The following is a 5,751-nucleotide window of genomic DNA, read 5'->3' on the forward strand; positions in this document are numbered from 1 at the left end:
ATTTTGCGACAGAAATAAGCGACCACGTATAAGAAAACAAGCCCAAAAGAAGCCATCCTACTATAAATGCCCCTCGTCTCTCTCTCTCTCTCTCTCTGTGTGTGTGTGTGTGTGTGTGTGTGTGTGTGTGTGTGTGTGTGTGTGTGTGTGTGTGTGTGTGTGTGTGTGTGTGTGTGTGTGTGTGTGTGTGTGTGTGTGTGTGTGTGTGTGTGTGTGCGTGTGTACGGTTGTAATGCATGTAACTGGAAAACCGTTTGCCCCACCGACTTCAAATTCGACACATGCGTTCCACACCCCCTCAGGGAGTGCAGTGCCCGGTATCGAGTCAGGGACACAGAAAGATAGTTAAAACGGGTGCTATGACAAGTTGATTGGGTATTATTTGGTTCCCAAGTTGCATCGTTCTCAAGTAGGCCAGAGGCCGACGGGCACGTATAGGTCTAGTCTAACTATAAATGTGCCACGTCTCTGTCTGCGTGTGTGTGTGTGTGTACGGTTGTAATGCACGTAACTCGAGAACCGTTTGCCCCACCGACTTCAAATTCGACAGGGAGTGCAGTGCCCGGTATCGAGTCGGTCGGACCCACGGTTGTCCACAAACACCACAAAAGGCTCTGCCAGTGGGCCTTTTCCAGCCTCTGCCTCAGCCAATTGATTGCCATGGCAACCCCACACCTGCCAATTGATTACTTAACCAGTCCACTTTTCACAGTCAGTTTGCACTCTTTAGACACAGAGATCTCTATGTGGGACACAGACAGACAGTTGATATAGATCTCCATATACAGTATGGGCATAAAAGGGACACAGACAGATAGTTAAAACGGGTGCTATCACAAGTTGACACCGGGTATTATTCATTAGGTTCCCAAGTTGCATCGTTCTCAAGTAGGCCGGTGGCCGACGGGCACGTACAGGTCTAGTGTCCACAATCGGCACAGAAATAGCAGATCTACAAGCTCGCAAGAACGCATCGTGTTCCGAGCTTGCAGATCTGCCTTTTGTTGTTGTTGTTGTTGTCGTTGTTGTTTTAATAAAAGTAATAAAATAATAATAACTGGTTTCGGATTTCTCGAACATCATGCCCCTCACTCAGGTGACCCAGCCGGAGTGATCAAGTCCCAACTTTCGTCCCAGTATAGCTACCCTCGATCAGTCCCATTAGGGCAAGACCAAGGCCACACAATCCGTTGCTCCGGAACTACTCTACTGGGACTGGGAGGATCCTACTTGACTTGACTCCTACTTGACTCCTGTCCGGGCCCCTCCTCCCTCCCACCAGGTCTACTTCTGCTCTCACCAGGCCCAGGACCTGTGCGTTGCACGGTTGCACCAGACTCCCAGTCCCAGCACCAGGCACTTCATTCAGGAGTGGTAGATTATAATGGCCCTCCTAAAGGCCTCACCGAGGGTTTTTGGGCTTCCTCCTCAGGAGGACACAGGCTGGGGCGCTAACCCATACTGCTCACTTGGGTGCCGTCTACATTCCGGCTGTCACCCGTCTCTCCGGGCGTCACCAGACTATACCTGGTTGTCATGTAGTCTATTCCTATGAGTCACTATAAATAGAATAACTATAACTAAAAATACATCGCATGGATGCACCTGGGACGTATCCTCAGTGATGTATATAATTATAACAAAACATTTTTCAGAAGGGGTCCGTGTGGATAAATATAATATACCCATACACTATGGTTCTCAAAGATTTTCATGTCAGGGGGGGGGGGGGGGGGGTCCTTTCCCTGGTATACCACCCATGTAGGCTATTTGAGGGTCCTCCTTTCCTTGACATGAAAATGTTTCAGAACCACTGGTTATTAGGAAACAAACAAGCCTAAATAAGCAAATATCCAAACAAGCCCCAAAAAAGTGCAGAAAAAACAAGCCCAAAGTAGCTTATAATAGGCGGACATGGCAACACTGGCAGCTACCATCAGCCACTTCTGATCTCGGATCAGATCTTATGCTTCGCCCGGACACCGTAAACCGTAAGGCGTATTACTGCCCTCCACTGGTCTGGTTCATGGTCTGGTGCTTTATTCACCTAGAATTGCAGGAACTGCAGTACTGAATTTGATAATTTGATTCTTTCTCACTATGGCCAAACGAGGAAAAAACTGAAAATAAAAGAAATAACTCCTTATAAATAGGCAGTGTGCCATTGCAGCCTATCAAAATGGGCAGTCCTGCAGGTGGGTTCTGCATGATGGGAGGCCAAGTAGTAGCCTGACCAGTTTGTTTTGGGAAGTCTCTGGAGCCTTGTTTAAATGGCCTTTGAGGTGCTGTGAGGTGCATAGCAGAAGAAACCTTGTATGAGGGCTTCTAGGGTCTTCAAGGTGTTTTTGTTGACCAGTGAGGAAATCCTGTACAGGAATCCTGTTCATTGGCTGACTTTTTTGATTACATTGGTGGCCATTTTATCACAGGAATAATTTGCCTCCAGGATGGAACCATAGGTAGGTATAATTTCATCTTTACGTGTGATAATATTGTCAGTCACCCACTTTAGCTGAGAAGCCGTCGCCGTCGGCCTTGTTGAGATTACTATTTTATCCAAAAAGAATTAATTCAGTTTTTCCCAGGTGTAATGATAGTTTGTTATCAGCGAGCCAGGTGCAGGTGCGAGTTCAGAGCTGAGGGCCTTTTCAGCCTGCAGTTTGTTCCTGTCTGAGACCAGCAGTGCCGAGTCATCCGCGAACAGGAACAACCTGCAGTCATAAGATGATGTCATGTAGTTTATATATTAGGAACAGTAAAGGCCCTAATCTGAGCATTTTTTGTCTCTGGCTTTCATTGCAGTCAGTATATGTCCGAATGCATCCAGGGCTCCGAGGGGGTTTTGACCCTGATGATTCTCAAGAGAGCCATGTTACTGATGTAAATTTGGTTTTGAAGCCAAGCTCACTAGAGTCTAGTGAGCCAAGCTCACTAGAGTAGGTTTTGAGGTCCCTAGATATGACTGTTTTGTGACATGATTGTTGGTCAGTTCAGTTGGTGCAATTCCAACTGGCGTAGTCAGTAGTGTTTGGCATATTTTTAGTAACCACTATTCGGGGCGGCCATTTGTAATCCTAACTATAGTTACTACCGAGTAACTTTACATAATGCAACTACTTTTTGTGGTAACTATTAAGGTAACTAGTTACCCTTTCCCATTCAGTAACGCCATTATAGTTACTGTGTTTTCAATGGGTGAGTTACCCACATTACATAATGTGACCCAAAAGAACCGTCTCCTCCTCCTGCCATTGCGGGGTCTGTCATATAAACTGACAGGGTGCACTGAATGCACAGTGAAACACATTCACATGAGAGAGAAAGTGGCTTCCACAGGGCATAATGTCATCATAACGATGATGATTGGTCAACATAGGGTAACATTCCAGGGTAAGCCATTGGGTGTTGCCAGACTTGAGCAGACAGGCTCACAGATTCCATCCTCCAGGTTTTTAGACAGCTGGAGGATGGAAAAGAAGCTCCACCTTCGCGGCTGAATGCCGCGATGGCCAGATTCCCGGACAAATGGAAGCCGTGTTCGAGCTTCATTTTCCATCCACCAGCTGTCTAAAAACCTGTAAGAGATGCCGGCAGACAGCAGAAAACGGCCGCGCCTGTCTGCTCAAGTCTGGAAAGGGCTATTATCAGACAAAGAGTTGGGCAGGTCTTGCACCTTATGGTGGAACGCCTCTATAGCTCTATGGAAAGCCTTAAAAGTCTGGTGACACACGGTTAGGAAAACACACACACACACACACACACACACACACACACACACACACACACACACACACACACACACACACACACACACACACACACACACACACACACACACACACACACACACACACACACACACACAGTGGTAAAATGTAAACTGTGTATATATTTTGTGTTGTATTGTTCCACTACATTTCATAATGATAATTGCCACAGAACAACACAAAAACCTGAATTTTTTAAGTTTTATTATTATGCCTTTTTTTTATAAAGTAAAATAACTAGTAACTAGTTACTTTCATAATTTAGGAACTAGTAAAGTAACTAGTTACTTTTTTAGAGCAGTAACTATAACTATAACTAGTTACTTTTAAAAAGTAACTTACCCAACACTGTTAATAACTAATAATTACCATGACAAAACGCAGAACGCATGTGTTATTAGTCATTGCTTGTCACTATTCTTTATTCTTCATTTTTCTTATTTTTGAGGGGTGCTATATACAGCTTTTGTCCCCACAAAATGTCTGCAGCACAAACATTAAATGCCATTGACAATAAAGGGAGAATTTACATCATCTTGTCCCCACACTCATATTTGCCATTGACAATGAAAGGAGAAATTAGGTCAAATATCCGCCAAATATGACGTACATTTGTGTGATTTTCTTTCTTCTCAAAACTCCTAACCAGGCACTGGTGATGTCACACCAAACCCCAAATTATAGTTATAAGGCCCATCCATCCATTCAATAGTGCATAGACTGTGATACTTAAGTCTTTATAAGGGTTTAGTTCCCCTTATAAATCTATATAATCATTAGAGATTAACAGGAGTACCCACACAACCAGGAACATTATTCCATAGAGAAAGCAGCAACAAGATGTCATTCCTTGGATCCTTCCCCAAATACTGTATAGTAGTTTTTAATGGCATTATCAGTTTGGCAGGTGCTGCCTGCCTGTTGGCGGGTTTCTGGATCTTATACGACGGGGCCTCCTTACTGGTCATGCTTGATTACCTTGCGGGTGCGCCCAGGGAAGCCAAGCTGGTAATGAACGCGGGCTACCTGCTGCTGGGGTTCGGTGGGGTCCTTTTCATCACCGGTTATCTGGGATATCGTGGAGCTAAGAAGGAAAGCAAGCCTATGCTGCTCTGGTACTTTGTCCTAGTGTTGGAGTGTTTGTTGATAATCTTGATCTTGTCAGAGAATCCATTTTTCTCCACGATGCACAAAAGCAGAGTAAACTTGTTACGATACGTGACCTGTTCTGTCACCCTGATGTGTTTCCCTATGTTCCTTGTTTTGGGTTTTACTTTTGTGTACTTTTAGTTTTAAGTTTTATTTTGTAGTGTCTAGTGTCTCTTGGTTTCCTGTGTTGCCCATGTTTACCTGCCTTGTCTAACCCTGTGATTAGTGTAGTGTTCTCCTCCTGTGTCATGTTAGTCTCCCAGCCAATCCCTGTGTTGATTTGTCTATTTATATCCCCTTGTGTTTTCAGTTCTCCGTTGGTTCGTTATTTATTGTCACTGTGAGTATTTGTTAGTACCTTGTTCCTTGACTCCTCGTTTGCCCTGTATTTCAGATCCCCTAGTTTTCCCAGTTTAGTGTTTCCCTTTGTACTCCTTGTTCTGTGTTCACTTCTGACTGCCTACCCGTGTTTTGACCTTTGCCTGTACCTGGACACTGATGAATGCCTACTCCTCTGGTTTGGTGAAATAAAAACCTTCATTTGAACTGAGCTGCCTCTGCCTCTCATCTTGCACTTGGGTCCTCATTCACTGTCTTGACTCGAACCGTGACAAAACTAGAATGCTATCTGGCCCTAAACAGAGAATACGCAGTGGCAGAATACCCGAGCACCGTGACCGACCCAAAACAAAGAAAAATCCTAACTAGGTACAGACTCAGTGAGCAGTCTTGCGATCGAGAAAGGCCGTCATAGGCAGACCTGTATCCCGAGAGAAGACAGACTATGCACCCACTGCACACAAAATGAAGTGGAAACCGAGCTACACTTCCTAAC

The sequence above is a fragment of the Electrona antarctica genome (assembly GCF_951216825.1).
Source record: "Electrona antarctica genome assembly, chromosome: 5".
In the NCBI taxonomy this organism is placed as follows: domain Eukaryota; kingdom Metazoa; phylum Chordata; class Actinopteri; order Myctophiformes; family Myctophidae; genus Electrona; species Electrona antarctica.